Source organism: Panthera onca, chromosome C2 (genome assembly GCF_046562875.1).
Source record: "Panthera onca isolate mPanOnc1 chromosome C2, mPanOnc1 haplotype 2, whole genome shotgun sequence".
NCBI classification, from domain to species: Eukaryota; Metazoa; Chordata; class Mammalia; order Carnivora; family Felidae; genus Panthera; species Panthera onca.
This window is the reverse complement of record NC_138347.1, coordinates 149,354,515-149,359,864: the sequence shown is the minus strand read 5'-3', so window position 1 is coordinate 149,359,864 and position 5,350 is coordinate 149,354,515. Positions and strand designations below refer to the sequence as shown.

Sequence of the window (5,350 nt, the reverse complement as noted above, 5' to 3'; positions counted from 1 at the left end):
ATAAATGTTAGATCAAAACACTGAGCTAAGACATTCAGTGAATGGGGATATAACGATTGGACTTTTGCTCTTGTTGTGGAATGGCGGCAGGTGCAAGTTCTTTTCTTGGAGGATGTGTGTGTGGGAGGTGAGTAGGTGACTAGGTGAGGGGTCCCTGATCATTTGGGGTGCTCTCAGGCTGAGCTGATGCTTTATAGTTTCCCACATCTTTATTAAATGAGTGGAAAACACCCTCCCTTCTTTTTTTCACATAGTAACTGAAATAGTTACTAGAAATGATTGCTTTTAATTAACCTTCGGTTTTGTGACCCTTTGCTACATGCTCCCAGTTGAATTTTGGGAACCCACTTACATCACAGTGGGATTGTGCTGTGTTCCTCAAGTGTTACTGGTAACAGTGGTGGTGGTAGAGGTTGAGGCTGTGGGTGAGCCCCCCGGCTGGCCCCGAAATGGTCTAGGTTTCCTCCACCTGGCACGGGCCCGTGGTCTGGCTCTTTCCTGAAACCCCACCACGGGGCCAGTTACTGAACGTCTTTCTCACTTCTGTGTCCTCGTCTGATGCTGCCCCCTGCCCTTTGAAAGATTGGTTCTTATTCCTCCTCTGGGTCACCTCCTTAGATAGATCCTCCCTGACCGATCAATCTATCATAAATCCTATCATTCTACTTCTCGTGCCCTTTCTTCTAACCTGCGTCACAAACTAACTGAATGTGCAGGTGTATCATGTTATCTGACTCTTCTGGACCTGAAGGTCCATAAGGCCAAGCCTTTACCTTTTTTGTTCACTATCCAATACCTGAGGCACGCACATGCACGCGTGCACACACACACACACACACACACACACACACACACACAATGTTGAAAATACCCACCCTCAAGTTCTTCTCTAAAACTGCTTTTGAGGAGAACCCAAGCCAACAAAGCTAGCATTTTAATTCTTTTGTCAGGTCATTTTCTGTATTTCCATCTTGGGTCCCCGGCTGTATTTTGGGTTACTAAAGGGCAGGCATCAGATATTCTTTTTTTGTATTTTCCCACAGCTACTTATTCAGGGCCTGGCAAATATCAGCGTAGATACGTTGATTTTGATTTGATTTGACAGAAGAAAAGAATACAGTGGCTTTTTGCGCCCCAAAGGAGGCCAGAATCACTTCTGGTGCAGAGACCTCTGCCTAATGCTGGATAAGGCTGGGACCTGCCTTAGTATGCAATTAGTGTTTTCTCTTCCGTATACTCATCCAGCCTCTCTCCCAGGTCCCTGTACCCTTGATTTCCAGAAGCAGCAGGTCACAAGCTGCTGAAGTAGCACGGGGCCCACAGCTGGGGGCTCAGTCAAGGGGCCCTGCCTGCCACCTGCTCCCTCCAGGCTGGAAGTGACAGAGGGAAACCAGCCTGGCCTCCTCAGGGGTGGGATGCCCATGTCTGTCATCTGGTGCTGGAAACAGGATGTCAGGACCCTATGCCCACAAGGCCAGAGTCAGGGACTCAAAATGAATGAACGGATGACTTTAAAATTTGGCACCCCGCTTGACTGAATCTCATGGATATAGAGAGTGACAGGCAGCTGGTAAAGGTGCAAAGAGCATTGGACATATTCGGCAGGCAAGGGTTGTAGTTATGGGTCTACCACTAATTTGATGCTCCTTTGGTCATGTACCACTTTTCTGCCCACAGTTTCCTGAAAATGAGAAGGTTGGACCAGATGATCTCAAAGATTCCCCAGCTCTAGTGTTCTTAGGTTACAGAACTGGAAGGAACCTGATCCATCATTTATACTTCAAATAGTCTTTTTTTTCCCCCCTTAAAAAAACCTCACTGTTGGTAACAGCCCTACGTCTACTCTAAACCCGCAAGGAGACAGTGCCAGCACATTTGCTCTTACATATTCCCAGGCAGCTTTGTTTATCTGTGTACCGACCTGACAGATACATGGTCATTTCTTTTGTAACTGAAATTTTTATTGCGATCATTGTAGAATCACATTTAGTCGTAAGAAATAATACACTTCACCCAGTTTCCCCAATGATCACATTTTGGAAAACCTCAATATGTTATTACAACTAGGATATTGACATGGATATAATCCACCTACCTTATTCAGATTTCCCCAGTTTTACTTGTACTTATTTAAGCGTGTATAAGTTCTACATAAATTCGATCACCGGTTCTAAAACCACAAGTTCTGAAACCAGAAGGATCTCTTGTGTTGCCCTTCTACATACCTTGCCTTCCTCCTGGCCCACCTCATCCCCTATTTGGTTTCTCAAAAATCTTTTTATTTGGAAATATCTCAAATGTGCAGAAATGCTTTAGTACACTCTGTACCAGATTCACTGATTGTTAATATTTTCTCCCATTTACTCTACCATTTTTCCTATCAACGTGTTTTTTTCTGAATTACTTGAAGTTTAAATTGCACACATCATGTCTGCACAACACTTCAGTGTGTATTTCTTTTAAAATTTTTTGATGTTTATTTTTGAAGGAGAGAGAGACAGAGTGTGAGCATGGGAGGGGAGCAGAGAAGGAGACACAGAATCCAAAGCAGATCCAGGCTCTGAGCTGTCAGCACAGAGCCCGACGCGGGGCTCGAACCGGTAAACCACAGGATCATGACCTGAGCCGAAGTCAGAGGCCCACGCGACTGAGCCACCCAGGTGCCCCCTCAGTGTGTATTTCTAAGAAGAGGGATGTTCTTCTGCAGGACCATAGGACAAGTTGTCAACAGCAGCAAATTTAACATTGATCCAATACTTTAATCTACTATCAGGATTCCAACTTTGTCCATTGAAATATCCTTTATAGCATTTCCTTTCCTTACACATTACGTTAAGGATCACATTAAGCTGTCACGACTTTTTAGCAACCTTAAATCTGGAACATTTCCAAGCCTTCTTTTGTCTTTTACGATGTTGACATGTTTGAAGAATACAGCCCCTACCTGCCCCTTTTTAATAGATGTTCCTCATTTGGGGTTGGTCTAAGGTGTCATCATCAGATTCAGGTTGTTGGTTCTCCCTGGAATACCGCACAGGTGATGTGTTCTGAGGACATGATCTCCGTCTGCTCTCATTGGTGATGTTAATTTTGACCACCTGGTGAAGGAAGATGTTGTCCACCTGCTCCTTTGTAAATCTGTCCCCCTTGCTGTTATAAGCCTCAACCATCTATATGGAGAGACACGTTAAGCCAAGGAAATATCTGTTCCCCAGCAACATCCGCTCTACCGTTAGCATCCATTGATGATTCTGGCCTGAACCAGTCTTTACCGCACCCTTCAAATCCTCTACGAGTATTTGAAACCAGGTTTTCTATGCTTCAGCTTCCTTGCGTCTTTGGTTCTGGTCAGAATCCTCTCCGTGTCTTCCCAATGACCTCTACGACCTTTGGGCAAAGAGTGGGCCGAATTAGTAGACTCAGCGGTCTCAACTGGAAATGAGCTAATGTGGGTTGTTCCGCGTTAAACTGTCCACCGGCGATTTGCATAGTACAGTGGCTTGTGAACACTTCCTGTATCCTTTTCGGATTCCGCCCGCCACCCCCGCCGCCCCCCTGCTTCGGTGGCATTTTGTTCAGACTGCCATCAACAACTCCCGTGCCCCTGTCCCCTGGCTCTGCCCTCCCCCCGTTGAAGCCTCAGGGTTGCTTCCCTAGGAGACTGCCCGACCTGCAGGAACGCCACGCCTGGACTTCATTGCTTTGGTGGCAAACTGCACGCGCGAGTCCCGTGCTCCCCTTAGATTGACCCTAGACGGACAATAAGCGCGCAAGTGATAGAAAAAGCGCGCGGGGAACGGTAGGATAGCTTTTCCCCACCCAGGTATTCCGCTGGGTACCTCTCCGAGCCCAGCCGCAAAGGGCAAGGCGCAGGGCAGGCCTAGGGCCGCGGCCGCAGGGCAAAGGGGCGCGGCTGGCGGCAGCCGGAGCGCGATCCCCCGGGCGAGCATCCTGGAGGGCGGCCCGCAGGTGGCGGCGCGGGCCGGCGGGCGGGGCGGTGGAAGGGGAGGGCTCGGCGCGCGTCCGGCGGTGACGGCAGCGCGGAGGGGAGGTGCGAACCGCCCGCCCGCCCGCCCGCTCGGGAGCCATGGCGAGAGGCCGCGCCGCGGCGCCCGCATCAGTGCCCGCGTCTGCAGCAGCGCCCCCGCCCGCCGCCCCGGGGCCCACCCCGCCGCCGTCCCCGCGCGCCCCGAGCCCGTGACGCCCGCGCGCCGCGAGCCAGGCGCCCCCCCTCCCCCCGGAGAGGGGCTGCGCGCGGGAGGGAGCGCGGGGCAGCCGAGCACCCCGACGACCCCCGCGTCCCGGAATCCCGGACCCCGAGCCCGCGAGCGCCAAGTCGGCGGCGGGCAGCAGGGGGAGGGGGCGCCGAAGCCGAGCCCCGCCGCGTGCACCCCGGTGCCGCCCGGCCGGCTGCTGCGGAGGGAACCGGAGCCGCCGGGCGGCGGGGGGCCCGGCCGGGGACAACGGGGAGGAGGAGGCGGCCGGCAGAGCCGAGCGCTCGGGTAGCCCCGCGCGGGAGGCCCCCGGGACCGCGCCGGCCACGGGGCCGCGCTCCGAGCGCAGCTCGCAGGTAAGACCCGGGTCCGCGCGTCCAGCTGGGGTGGGGGCGGGGGGAGGAGGGACACGGGTGTTCGGGGAGTGTGGGCCCGTGCTGCGGTGGCGGGAGACGGTGGGCTCCGGGGCCCTGAGGGGCAGTCCCCCTCTGGCATGGACCACACCTGAGGGAGGCCTCCGTGGGGCCCAAAAAGGTGCCCACAGGGCATGGTGGCGGTCACACCGCGTGGCCTGGATTCCGCGCTCCGGCACTCTCGAGAGGACAGTGAGGCGACCTTCAGAGAGCCCCGAGCTGAGCCCGGCCAGAGCGCGAGCAGCACCCCGGTCCCCACTCAGCCGCAAAACTTAACGTAAATTACATCTTCTGGTGGGTCCGGGACCGGACGGGTGGCTTTTAGGACCCTTCCTTTCCATTCTGAGACTTAACAAGTTCACTTCTGTCACTGTTTGGACATGAGTTTTTAAATCCTTTTTGAATCTACCAGGTCAGCGTCTTGCAGGTAAAAACAAACGTAACGAAATGTAGTTTTTTTTCTTTTGTGGAGTTGTGTTTAGGGAAGCACAAGTGAAAAGCCCAGCTGCTCCTAGGGCTGGCGCTGGTTGCGCACTCCCGGTTCAGCCCGCGTTTTAAACCCTTCCCTGTACTTGCTCAGAAACACATCAGCGTTCCCTTTGAGCACTTCCGAAGTACGAGTGTTTAGGCCTCTGATTTTTTTTTTTTTTTAAGTTGCTTTCTGATATTCTCCACCAGAACTTAATTGCTTCAAACAAATGTGTGAACATCGTCGGTGTTGTC

The 5,350-nt window shown here is 52.7% G+C and overlaps 1 long non-coding RNA gene across 1 annotated transcript; it reads right to left on the bottom strand.

Annotated features, from left to right (window-relative positions):
• Positions 1–1,998: 1,998 nt before the first annotated feature.
• LOC144612802 (uncharacterized) lies at positions 1,999–4,565 on the bottom strand. The gene is made up of 3 exons (XR_013549924.2): positions 3,840–4,565; positions 3,671–3,750; positions 1,999–3,387 (listed from the first exon to the last, which is right to left on the bottom strand). It is a non-coding gene; the product is annotated as an uncharacterized LOC144612802 (long non-coding RNA).
• Between the last annotated feature and the right edge of the window lie 785 nt (positions 4,566–5,350).